The following is a 14,041-nucleotide window of genomic DNA, read 5'->3' as shown; positions in this document are numbered from 1 at the left end:
TAACCCTGGAAACAGATTAGTCAGTTACCCCGGAAACAGGGCAGTCAGTTACCCCGGAAACAGGGTGATCAGTTACCCCGGAAACAGGGCAGTCAGTTCCCTTGGAAACAGGGCAGTCAGTTACCCTGGCAACAGGGCAGTCAGTTAACCTGGAAACAGGGCAGTCAGTTATCCTGGAAACAGGGCGGTCAGTTACCCCGGAAATAGGTAGGTCAGTTATCCTGGAAACAGGGCGGTCAGTTATCCCGGAAGCAGGGAGATCAGTTACCCCGGAAACAGGGCAGTCAGTTACCCTGGAAACATGGAAGTCAGTTATCCTGGAAACAGGGTGGTCAGTGACACTGGAAACAGGGTGGTAAGTTACCCCGGAAACAGGGAGATCAGATAACCTGGAAACAGGGCGGTCAGTTACCCCGGAAACAGGGCAGTCAGTTACCCCGGAAACAGGGTGATCAGTTATCCTGGAAACAGGGCAGTCAGTTAGCCTGGAAACAGGGTAGTCAGTTACCCCGGAAACAGTGCAGTCAGTTACCCTGGAAACAGGGCAGTCAGTTATCCCGGAAACAGGGCAGTCAGTTATCCCGGAAACAGGGTGATCAGTTACCCTGGAAACAGGGTGATCAGTTACCCCGGAAACAGGGCAATCAGTTACCCTGGAAACAGGGCAGTCAGTTATCCCGGAAACAGGCCAGTCAGTTAACCTGGAAACAGGGCGGTCAGTTATCCAGTAAACAGGGCAGTCAGTTATCCCGGAAACAGGGCAGTCAGTTATCCTGGAAACAGGGCGGTCAGTTACCCCGGAAATAGGGCGGTCAGTTATCCTGGAAACAGGGCGGTCAGTTACCCCGGAAACAGGGAGATCTGTTACCCCGGAAACAGGGCAGTCAGTTACCCTGGAAACTGGGCAGTCAGTTACCCTGGAAACAGGATGGTCAGTTACCCTGGAAACAGGGTGATCAGTTATCCTGGAAACAGGGCGGTCAGTTACCCCGGAAACAGGGCAGTCAGTTACCCCAGAAACAGGGCGGTCAGTAACCCTGGAAACAGATTAGTCAGTTACCCCGGAAACAGGGTGGTCAGTTACCCCGGAAACAGAGTGATCAGTTACCCCGGAAACAGGGCAGTCAGTTAGCATGGAAACCGGGCAGTCAGTTACCCCAGAAACAGGGCAGTCAGTTACCCTGGAAACAGGGCAGTCAGTTATCCCGGAAACAGGGTGATCGGTTGCGCTGGAAACAGGGCAGTCAGTTACCCCGGAAACAGGGCAGTCAGTTATCCCGGAAACAGGGCAGTCAGTTATCCCGGAAACAGGGCGATCAGTTACCCTGGAAACTGGGCAGTCAGTAACCCCGGAAACAGGGCAGTCAGTTACCCTAGAAACTGGGCAGTCAGTTGCCCTGGAAACAGGGTATTCAGTTATCCCGGAAACAGGGTGATCAGTTACCCTGGAAACTGGGCAGTCAGTTGCCCTGGAAACAGGGTGATCAGTTACCCCGGAAACAGGGTGATCCGTTGCACTGGAAACAGGGTGGTCAGTTACCCCGGAAACAGGGTGATCAGTTATCCTGGAAACAGGGCGGTCAGTTACCCCGGAAACAGGGCAGTCAGTTACCCCGGAAACAGGCTGATCAGTTATCCTGGAAACAGGGCAGTCAGTTAGCCTGGAAACAGGGCAGTCAGTTACCCCGGAAACAGGGCAGTCAGTTACCCTGGAAACAGGGCAGTCAGTTATCCCGGAAACAGGGCAGTCAGTGATCCCGGAAACAGGGTGATCAGTTACCCTGGAAACAGGGCAGTCAGATACCCCGGAAACAGGGCAGTCAGTTACCCTGGAAACAGGGCAGTCATTTCTCCCGGAAACAGGGCAGTCAGTTATCCCGGAAACAGGGTGATCAGTTACCCTGGAAACAGGGCAGTCAGTTACCCCGGAAACAGGGCAGTCAGTTACCCAGGAAACTGGGCAGTCAGTTACCCTGGAAACAGGGGAGTCAGTTATCCCGGAAACAGGGTGATCAGTTACCCTGGAAACAGGGCAGTCAGTTATCCCGGAAACAGGGCGGTCAGTTATCCCGGAAAAAGGGTGATCAGTTACCCTGGAAACTGGGCAGTCAGTTACCCTGGAATATGGGCAGTCATTTACGCTGGAAAAAGGGCAGTCAGTTACGCTGGAAACAAGGCTGTCAGTTACCCCGGAAACAGGGCAGTCAGTAACCCTGGAAACCGATTACTCAGTTACCCCGGAAACAGGGCGGTCAGTTACCCTGGAAACAGGGCAGTCATTTACCCCGGAAACAGGGTGATCCGTTACCCCGGAAACAGGGTGAACAGTTACCCTGGAAACTGGGCAGTCAGTTACCCCCTAAACAGGGCGGTCAGTTGCCCTGGAAACAGGGCAGTCAGTTACCCCAGAAACATGGTGATCCGTTGCACTGGAAACAGGGTGGTCAGTTACCCCGGAAACAGGGCAGTCAGTTACCCCGGAAACAGGCTAATCAATTAGCCTGGAAACAGGGCAGTCAGTTAGCCTGGAAACAGGGCAGTCAGTTACCCCGGAAACAGGGCAGTCAGTTACCCTGGAAACAGGGCAGTCAGTTATCCCAGAAACAGGGCAGTCAGTTATCCCGGAAACAGGGTGATCAGATACCCTGGAAACAGGGCAGTCAGTTACCCCGGAAACAGGGCAGTCAGTTACCCTGGAAACAGGGCAGTCATTTCTCCCGCAAACAGGGCAGTCAGTTATCCCGGAAACAGGGTGATCAGTTACCCTGGAAACAGGGCAGTCAGTTACCCCGGAAGCAGGGCAGTCAGTTACCCAGGAAACTGGGCATTCAGTTACCCTGGAAACAGGGGAGTCAGTTATCCCGGAAACAGGGTGATCAGTTACCCTGGAAACAGGGCAGTCAGTTATCCCGGAAACAGGGCAGTCAGTTATCCCGGAAAAAGGGTGATCAGTTACCCTGGAAACTGGGCAGTCAGTTAACCTGGAAAAAGGTCAGTCAGTTACCCTGGAAACTGGGCAGTCAGTTACCCTGGAAACAGGGCAGTCAGTTAACCTGGAAAAAGGGCAGTCAGTTAACCCGGAAACAGGGCAGTCAGTTACCCTGGAAACAGGGCAGTCAGTTAACCTGGAAAAAGGGCAGTCAGTTAACCTGGAAACAGGGCTGTCAGTTAACCTGGATACAGGGCGGTCAGTTACCTTGGAAATAGGTAGGTCAGTTATCCTGGAAACAGGGCGGTCAGTTACCCCGGAAACAGGGCAGTCAGTTACACTGGAAACAGGGGAGTCAGTTATCCTGGAAACTGGGCAGTCAGTTAACCTGGAAACAGGGCAGTCAGTTAACCTGGAAACAGGGCGGTCAGTTACCCCTGAAATAGGGAGGTCAGTTATCCTGGAAACAGGGCGGTCAGTTACCCCGGAAACAGGGCAGTCACTTACCCTGGAAACAGGGGAGTCAGTTATCCTGGAAACAGGGTGATCAGTTATCCTGGAAACAGGGCAGTCAGTTCGCCTGGAAACAGGGCAGTCAGTTACCCCGGAAACAGGGCAGTCAGTTACCCTGGAAACAGGGCAGTCAGTTTTCCCGGCAACAGGGCATTCAGTTAACCCGGAAACAGGGCAGTCAGTTACCCTGGTAACAGGGCAGTGAGTTATCCCGGAAACAGGGCAGTCAGTTACCCTGGAAACAGGGTATTCGGTTACTCTGGAAACTGGGCAATCAGTTACCCTGGAAACAGGGCAGTCAGTTACCCCGGAAACAGGGCAGTCAGTTACCCTGGAAACTGGGCAGTCAGTTACCCTGGAAACAGGGCAGTCAGTTAACCCGGAAACAGGATTATCAGTTACCCTGGAAACAGGACAGTCAGTTATCCCGGAAACAGGGCAGTCAGTTAACCTGGAAACAGGGCAGCCAGTTATCCCGGAAACAGGGCTGTCAGTTAACCTGGAAACAGGGCGGTCAGTTCTCCAGTAAACAGGGCAGTCAGTTATCCCGGAAACAGGGCAGTCAGCTTTCCTGGAAACAGGGCGGTCAGTTACCCCGGAAATAGGGCGGTCAGTTATCCTGGAAACAGGGCGTTCAGTTACCCCGGAAACAGGGAGATCTGTTACCCCGGAAACAGCGCAGTCAGTTACCCTGGAAAATGGGCAGTCAGTTACCCCGGAAACAGGGCAGTCAGTTACCCTGGAAACTGGGCAGTCAGTTACCCTGGAAACAGGGCAGTCAGTTATCCCGGAAACAGGCTTATCAGTTACCCTGGAAACAGGACAGTCAGTTATCCCGGAAACAGGGCAGTCAGTTAACCTGGAAACAGGGCAGCCAGTTATCCCGGAAACAGGGCTGTCAGTTAACCTGGAAACAGGGCGGTCAGTTCTCCAGTAAACAGGGCAGTCAGTTATCCCGGAAACAGGGCAGTCAGTTATCCTGGAAACAGGGCGTTCAGTTACCCCGGAAATAGGGCGGTCAGTTATCCTGGAAACAGGGCGTTCAGTTACCCCGGAAACAGGGAGATCTGTTACCCCGGAAACAGCGCAGTCAGTTACCCTGGAAAATGGGCAGTCAGTTACCATGGAAACAGGATGGTCAGTTACACTGGAAACAGGGTGATCAGTTATCCTGGAAACAGGGCGGTCAGTTACCCCGGAAACAGGGCAGTCAGTTACCCCAGAAACAGGGCGGTCAGTAACCCTGGAAACAGATTAGTCAGTTACCCCGGAAACAGAGTGATCAGTTATCCTGGAAACAGGGCTGTCAGTTACCCCGGAAACAGGGCAGTCAGTTACCCCGGAAACAGGGTGATCAGTTACCCTGGAAACAGGGAGATCAGTTACCCCGGAAACAGTGCAGTCAGTTACCCTGGAAACAGGGCAGTCAGTTATCCCGGAAACAGGGCAGTCAGTTATCCCGGAAACAGGGTGATCAGTTACCCTGGAAACAGGGTTATCAGTTACCCCGGAAACAGGGCAATCAGTTACCCTGGAAACAGGGCAGTCAGTTATCCCGGAAACAGGCCAGTCAGTTAACCTGGAAACAGGGCGGTCAGTTATCCAGTAAACAGGGCAGTCAGTTATCCCGGAAACAGGGCAGTCAGTTATCCTGGAAACAGGGCGGTCAGTTACCCCGGAAATAGGGCGGTCAGTTATCCTGGAAACAGGGCGGTCCGTTACCCCGGAAACAGGGAGATCAGTTACCCCGGAAACAGTGCAGTCAGTTACCCTGGAAACAGGGCAGTCAGTTATCCCGGAAACAGGGCAGTCAGTTATCCCGGAAACAGGGTGATCAGTTACCCTGGAAACAGGGTTATCAGTTACCCCGGAAACAGGGCAATCAGTTACCCTGGAAACAGGGCAGTCAGTTATCCCGGAAACAGGCCAGTCAGTTAACCTGGAAACAGGGCGGTCAGTTATCCAGTAAACAGGGCAGTCAGTTATCCCGGAAACAGGGCAGTCAGTTATCCTGGAAACAGGGCGGTCAGTTACCCCGGAAACAGGGCAGTCAGTTACCCTGGAAACTGGGCAGTCAGTTACCCTGGAAACAGGATGGTCAGTTACCCTGGAAACAGGGTGATCAGTTATCCTGGAAACAGGGCGGTCAGTTACCCCGGAAACAGGGCAGTCAGTTACCCCAGAAACAGGGCGGTCAGTAACCCTGGAAACAGATTAGTCAGTTACCCCGGAAACAGGGTGGTCAGTTACCCCGGAAACAGAGTGATCAGTTATCCAGGAAACAGGGCAGTCAGTTAGCATGGAAACCGGGCAGTCAGTTACCCCAGAAACAGGGCAGTCAGTTACCCTGGAAACAGGGCAGTCAGTTATCCCGGAAACAGGGTGATCAGTTGCGCTGGAAACAGGGCAGTCAGTTACCCCGGAAACAGGGCAGTCAGTTATCCCGGAAACAGGGCGATCAGTTACCCTGGAAACTGGGCAGTCAGTAACCCCGGAAACAGGGCAGTCAGTTACCCTAGAAACTGGGCAGTCAGTTGCCCTGGAAACAGGGTATTCAGTTATCCCGGAAACAGGGTGATCAGTTACCCTGGAAACTGGGCAGTCAGTTGCCCTGGAAACAGGGTATTCAGTTATCCCGGAAACAGGGTGATCAGTTACCCCGGAAACAGGGTGATCCGTTGCACTGGAAACAGGGTGGTCAGTTACCCCGGAAACAGGGTGATCAGTTATCCTGGAAACAGGGCGGTCAGTTACCCCGGAAACAGGGCAGTCAGTTACCCCGGAAACAGGCTGATCAGTTATCCTGCAAACAGGGCAGTCAGTTAGCCTGGAAACAGGGCAGTCAGTTACCCCGGAAACAGGGCAGTCAGTTACCCTGGAAACAGGGCAGTCAGTTATCCCGGAAACAGGGCAGTCAGTGATCCCGGAAACAGGGTGATCAGTTACCCTAGAAACAGGGCAGTCAGTTACCCCGGAAACAGGGCAGTCAGTTACCCTGGAAACAGGGCAGTCATTTCTCCCGGAAACAGGGCAGTCAGTTATCCCGGAAACAGGGTGATCAGTTACCCTGGAAACAGGGCAGTCAGTTACCCCGGAAACAGGGCAGTCAGTTACCCAGGAAACTGGGCAGTCAGTTACCCTGGAAACAGGGGAGTCAGTTATCCCGGAAACAGGGTGATCAGTTACCCTGGAAACAGGGCAGTCAGTTACCCCGGAAACAGGGCAGTCAGTTACCCAGGGAACTGGGCAGTCAGTTACCCTGGAAACAGGGGAGTCAGTTATCCCGGAAACAGGGTGATCAGTTACCCTGGAAACAGGGCAGTCAGTTATCCCGGAAACAGGGCAGTCAGTTATCCCGGAAAAAGGGTGATCAGTTACCCTGGAAACTGGGCAGTCAGTTAACCTGGAAACTGGGCAGTCAGTTACCCTGGAATATGGGCAGTCAGTTACCCTGGAAACAGGGCAGTCAGTAACCCCGGAAACAGGGCAGTCAGTTACCCTAGAAACTGGGCAGTCAGTTGCCCTGGAAACAGGGTATTCAGTTATCCCGGAAACAGGGTGATCAGTTACCCTGGAAACTGGGCAGTCAGTTGCCCTGGAAACAGGGTATTCAGTTATTCCGGAAACAGGGTGATCAGTTACCCCGGAAACAGGGTGATCCGTTGCACTGGAAACAGGGTGGTCAGTTACCCCGGAAACAGGGTGATCAGTTATCCTGGAAACAGGGCGGTCAGTTACCCCGGAAACAGGGCAGTCAGTTACCCCGGAAACAGGCTGATCAGTTATCCTGGAAACAGGGCAGTCAGTTAGCCTGGAAACAGGGCAGTCAGTTACCCCGGAAACAGGGCAGTCAGTTACCCTGGAAACAGGGCAGTCAGTTATCCCGGAAACAGGGCAGTCAGTGATCCCGGAAACAGGGTGATCAGTTACCCTGGAAACAGGGCAGTCAGTTACCCCGGAAACAGGGCAGTCAGTTAACCTGGAAACTGGGCAGTCAGTTACCCTGGAATATGGGCAGTCAGTTACCCTGGAAACAGGGCAGTCAGTTACGCTGGAAACAAGGCTGTCAGTTACCCCGGAAACAGGGCAGTCAGTAACCCTGGAAACCGATTACTCAGTTACCCCGGAAACAGGGCGGTCAGTTACCCTGGAAACAGGGCAGTCATTTACCCCGGAAACAGGGTGATCCGTTACCCCGGAAACAGGGTGATCAGTTACCCTGGAAACAGGGTTATCAGTTACCCCGGAAACAGGGCAGTCAGTTACCCTGGAAACAGGGCAGTCAGTTAACCTGGAAACAGGGCTGTCAGTTAACCTGGATACAGGGCGGTCAGTTACCTTGGAAATAGGTAGGTCAGTTATCCTGGAAACAGGGCGGTCAGTTACCCCGGAAACAGGGCAGTCAGTTACACTGGAAACAGGGGAGTCAGTTATCCTGGAAACTGGGCAGTCTGTTAACCTGGAAACAGGGCAGTCAGTTAACCTGGAAACAGGGCGGTCAGTTACCCCGGAAATAGGGCGGTCAGTTATCCTGGAAACAGGGCGGTCAGTTACCCCGGAAACAGGGCAGTCACTTACCCTGGAAACAGGGGAGTCAGTTATCCTGGAAACAGGGCAGTCAGTTCGCCTGGAAACAGGGCAGTCAGTTACCCCGGAAACAGGGCAGTCAGTTACCCTGGAAACAGGGCAGTCAGTTTTCCCGGCAACAGGGCATTCAGTTAACCCGGAAACAGGGCAGTCAGTTACCCTGGTAACAGGGCAGTGAGTTATCCCGGAAACAGGGCAGTCAGTTACCCTGGAAACAGGGTATTCGGTTACTCTGGAAACTGGGCAATCAGTTACCCTGGAAACAGGGCAGTCAGTTACCCCGGAAACAGGGCAGTCAGTTACCCTGGAAACTGGGCAGTCAGTTACCCTGGAAACAGGGCAGTCAGTTATCCCGGAAACAGGCTTATCAGTTACCCTGGAAACAGGACAGTCAGTTATCCCGGAAACAGGGCAGTCAGTTAACCTGGAAACAGGGCAGCCAGTTATCCCGGAAACGGGGCTGTCAGTTAACCTGGAAACAGGGCGGTCAGTTCTCCAGTAAACAGGGCAGTCAGTTATCCCGGAAACAGGGCAGTCAGTTATCCTGGAAACAGGGCGGTCAGTTACCCCGGAAATAGGGCGGTCAGTTATCCTGGAAACAGGGCGTTCAGTTACCCCGGAAACAGGGAGATCTGTTACCCCGGAAACAGCGCAGTCAGTTACCCTGGAAAATGGGCAGTCAGTTACCCCGGAAACAGGGCAGTCAGTTACCCTGGAAACTGGGCAGTCAGTTACCCTGGAAACAGGGCAGTCAGTTATCCCGGAAACAGGCTTATCAGTTACCCTGGAAACAGGACAGTCAGTTATCCCGGAAACAGGGCAGTCAGTTAACCTGGAAACAGGGCAGCCAGCTATCCCGGAAACAGGGCTGTCAGTTAACCTGGAAACAGGGCGGTCAGTTCTCCAGTAAACAGGGCAGTCAGTTATCCCGGAAACAGGGCAGTCAGTTATCCTGGAAACAGGGCGTTCAGTTACCCTGGAAATAGGGCGGTCAGTTATCCTGGAAACAGGGCGTTCAGTTACCCCGGAAACAGGGAGATCTGTTACCCCGGAAACAGCGCAGTCAGTTACCCTGGAAAATGGGCAGTCAGTTACCATGGAAACAGGATGGTCAGTTACACTGGAAACAGGGTGATCAGTTATCCTGGAAACAGGGCGGTCAGTTACCCCGGAAACAGGGCAGTCAGTTACCCCAGAAACAGGGCGGTCAGTAACCCTGGAAACAGATTAGTCAGTTACCCCGGAAACAGAGTGATCAGTTATCCTGGAAACAGGGCTGTCAGTTACCCCGGAAACAGGGTGATCAGTTACCCTGGAAACAGGGAGATCAGTTACCCCGGAAACAGGGCGGTCAGTAACCCTGGAAACAGATTAGTCAGTTACCCCGGAAACAGAGTGATCAGTTATCCTGGAAACAGGGCTGTCAGTTACCCCGGAAACAGGGTGATCAGTTACCCTGGAAACAGGGAGATCAGTTACCCCGGAAACAGTGCAGTCAGTTACCCTGGAAACAGGGCAGTCAGTTATCCCGGAAACAGGGCAGTCAGTTATCCCGTAAACAGGGTGATCAGTTACCCTGGAAACAGGGTTATCAGTTACCCCGGAAACAGGGCAATCAGTTACCCTGGAAACAGGGCAGTCAGTTATCTCGGAAACAGGGCAGTCAGTTATCCTGGAAACAGGGCGGTCAGTTACCCCGGAAATAGGGCGGTCAGTTATCCTGGAAACAGGGCGGTCCGTTACCCCGGAAACAGGGAGATCTGTTACCCCGGAAACAGGGCAGTCAGTTACCCTGGAAACTGGGCAGTCAGTTACCCTGGAAACAGGATGGTCAGTTACCCTGGAAACAGGGTGATCAGTTATCCTGGAAACAGGGCGGTCAGTTACCCCGGAAACAGGGCAGTCAGTTACCCCAGAAACAGGGCGGTCAGTAACCCTGGAAACAGATTAGTCAGTTACCCCGGAAACAGGGTGGTCAGTTACCCCGGAAACAGAGTGATCAGTTATCCAGGAAACAGGGCAGTCAGTTAGCATGGAAACCGGGCAGTCAGTTACCCCAGAAACAGGGCAGTCAGTTACCCTGGAAACAGGGCAGTCAGTTATCCCGGAAACAGGGTGATCAGTTGCGCTGGAAACAGGGCAGTCAGTTACCCCGGAAACAGGGCAGTCAGTTATCCCGGAAACAGGGCAGTCAGTTATCCCGGAAACAGGGCGATCAGTTACCCTGGAAACTGGGCAGTCAGTAACCCCGGAAACAGGGCAGTCAGTTACCCTAGAAACTGGGCAGTCAGTTGCCCTGGAAACAGGGTATTCAGTTATCCCGGAAACAGGGTGGTCAGTTTCCCCGGAAACAGAGTGATCAGTTATCCAGGAAACAGGGCAGTCAGTTAGCATGGAAACCGGGCAGTCAGTTACCCCAGAAACAGGGCAGTCAGTTACCCTGGAAACAGGGCAGTCAGTTATCCCGGAAACAGGGTGATCAGTTGCGCTGGAAACAGGGCAGTCAGTTACCCCGGAAACAGGGCAGTCAGTTATCCCGGAAACAGGGCAGTCAGTATATCCCGGAAACAGGGCGATCAGTTACCCTGGAAACTGGGCAGTCAGTAACCCCGGAAACAGGGCAGTCAGTTACCCTAGAAACTGGGCAGTCAGTTGCCCTGGAAACAGGGTATTCAGTTATCCCGGAAACAGGGTGATCAGTTACCCTGGAAACTGGGCAGTCAGTTGCCCTGGAAACAGGGTATTCAGTTATCCCGGAAACAGGGTGATCAGTTACCCCGGAAACAGGGTGATCCGTTGCACTGGAAACAGGGTGGTCAGTTACCCCGGAAACAGGGTGATCAGTTATCCTGGAAACAGGGCGGTCAGTTACCCCGGAAACAGGGCAGTCAGTTACCCCGGAAACAGGCTGATCAGTTATCCTGGAAACAGGGCCTTCAGTTAGCCTGGAAACAGGGCAGTCAGTTACCCCGGAAACAGGGCAGTCAGTTACCCTGGAAACAGGGCAGTCAGTTATCCCGGAAACAGGGCAGTCAGTGATCCCGGAAACAGGGTGATCAGTTACCCTAGAAACAGGGCAGTCAGTTACCCCGGAAACAGGGCAGTCAGTTACCCTGGAAACAGGGCAGTCATTTCTCCCGGAAACAGGGCAGTCAGTTATCCCGGAAACAGGGTGATCAGTTACCCTGGAAACAGGGCAGTCAGTTACCCCGGAAACAGGGCAGTCAGTTACCCAGGAAACTGGGCAGTCAGTTACCCTGGAAACAGGGGAGTCAGTTATCCCGGAAACAGGGCAGTCAGTAACCCTGGAAACCGATTACTCAGTTACCCCGGAAACAGGGCGGTCAGTTACCCTGGAAACAGGGCAGTCATTTACCCCGGAAACAGGGTGATCCGTTACCCCGGAAACAGGGTGATCAGTTACCCTGGAAACAGGGTTATCAGTTACCCCGGAAACAGGGCAATCAGTTACCCTGGAAACAGGGCAGTCAGTTATCCCGGAAACAGGCCAGTCAGTTAACCTGGAAACAGGGCGGTCAGTTATCCAGTAAACAGGGCAGTCAGTTATCCCGGAAACAGGGCAGTCAGTTATCCTGGAAACAGGGCGGTCAGTTACCCCGGAAATAGGGCGGTCAGTTATGCTGGAAACAGGGCGGTCCGTTACCCCGGAAACAGGGAGATCTGTTACCCCGGAAACAGGGCAGTCAGTTACCCTGGAAACTGGGCAGTCAGTTACCCTGGAAACAGGATGGTCAGTTACCCTGGAAACAGGGTGATCAGTTATCCTGGAAACAGGGCGGTCAGTTACCCCGGAAACAGGGCAGTCAGTTACCCCAGAAACAGGGCGGTCAGTAACGATCTCCCTGCTCAGCATAGTGGGGAAAGTCTTTGCTCGAGTCGCTCTGAACAGGCTCCAGAAGCTGGCCGAGCGCGTCTACCCTGAGGCACAGTGTGGCTTTCGTGCAGAGAGATCGACTATTGACATGCTGTTCTCCCTTCGTCAGATACAGGAGAAATGCCGTGAACAACAGATGCCCCTCTACATTGCTTTCATTGATCTCACCAAAGCCTTTGACCTCGTCAGCAGACGTGGTCTCTTCAGACTACTAGAAAAGATCGGATGTCCACCAAAGCTACTAAGTATCATCACCTCATTCCATGACAATATGAAAGGCACAATTCAACATGGTGGCTCCTTATCAGAGCCCTTTCCTATCCTGAGTGGTGTGAAACAGGGCTGTGTTCTCGCACCCACACTTTTTGGGATTTTCTTCTCCCTGCTGCTTTCACATGCGTTCAAATCCTCCGAAGAAGGAATTTTCCTCCACACAAGATCAGGGGGCAGGTTGTTCAACCTTGCCCGTCTAAGAGCGAAGTCCAAAGTACGGAAAGTCCTCATCAGAGAACTCCTCTTTGCTGACGATGCTGCTTTAACATCTCACACTGAAGAATGCCTGCAGAGTCTCATCGACAGGTTTGCGTCTGCCTGCAATGAATTTGGCCTAACCATCAGCCTCAAGAAAACGAACATCATGGGGCAGGATGTCAGAAATGCTCCATCCATCAATATTGGCGACCACGCTCTGGAAGTGGTTCAAGAGTTCACCTACCTAGGCTCGACTATCACCAGTAACCTGTCTCTAGATGCAGAAATCAACAAGCGCATGGGTAAGGCTTCCACTGCTATGTTCAGACTGGCCAAGAGAGTGTGGGAAAATGGCGCACTGACACGGAACACAAAAGTCCGAGTGTATCAGGCCTGTGTCCTCAGTACCTTGCTCTACGGCAGCGAGGCCTGGACAACGTATGCCAGCCAAGAGCGACGTCTCAATTCATTCCATCTTCGCTGCCTTCGGAGAATACTTGGCATCAGGTGGCAGGACTATATCTCCAACACAGAAGTCCTTGAAGCGGCCAACATCCCCAGCTTATACACACTACTGAGTCAGCGGCGCTTGAGATGGCTTGGCCATGTGAGCCGCATGGAAGATGGCAGGATCCCCAAAGACACATTGTACAGCGAGCTCGCCACTGGTATCAGACCCACCGGCCGTCCATGTCTCCGTTATAAAGACGTCTGCAAACGCGACATGAAATCGTGTGACATTGATCACAAGTCGTGGGAGTCAGTTGCCAGCATTCGCCAGAGCTGGCGGGCAGCCATAAAGACAGGGCTAAATTGTGGCGAGTCGAAGAGACTTAGTAGTTGGCAGGAAAAAAGACAGAGGCGCAAGGGGAGAGCCAACTGTGCAACAGCCCCAACAAACAAATTTCTCTGCAGCACCTGTGGAAGAGCCTGTCACTCCAGAATTGGCCTTTATAGCCACTCCAGGCGCTGCTTCACAAACCACTGACCACCTCCAGGCGCGTATCCATTGTCTCTCGAGATAAGGAGGCCCAAAAGAAAAAGAAAAAAAAAAAAAGAAAAAGAAGAAAGTAACCCTGGAAACAGATTAGTCATTACCCCGGAAACAGGGTGGTCAGTTACCCCGGAAACAGAGTGATCAGTTACCCCGGAAACAGAGTGATCAGTTATCCAGGAAACAGGGCAGTCAGTTAGCATGGAAACCGGGCAGTCAGTTACCCCAGAAACAGGGCAGTCAGTTACCCTGGAAACAGGGCAGTCAGTTATCCCGGAAACAGGGTGATCAGTTGCGCTGGAAACAGGGCAGTCAGTTACCCCGGAAACAGGGCAGTCAGTTATCCCGGAAACAGGGCAGTCAGTTATCCCGGAAACAGGGCGATCAGTTACCCTGGAAACTGGGCAGTCAGTAACCCCGGAAACAGGGCAGTCAGTTACCCTAGAAACTGGGCAGTCAGTTGCCCTGGAAACAGGGTATTCAGTTATCCCGGAAACAGGGTGATCAGTTACCCTGGAAACTGGGCAGTCAGTTGCCCTGGAAACAGGGTATTCAGTTATCCCGGAAACAGGGTGATCAGTTACCCCGGAAACAGGGTGATCCGTTGCACTGGAAACAGGGTGGTCAGTTACCCCGGAAACAGGGTGATCAG

This window comes from Heterodontus francisci, chromosome 16 (genome assembly GCF_036365525.1).
Source record: "Heterodontus francisci isolate sHetFra1 chromosome 16, sHetFra1.hap1, whole genome shotgun sequence".
Taxonomy (NCBI): domain Eukaryota; kingdom Metazoa; phylum Chordata; class Chondrichthyes; order Heterodontiformes; family Heterodontidae; genus Heterodontus; species Heterodontus francisci.
Note: the sequence above shows the minus strand (reverse complement) of the source record.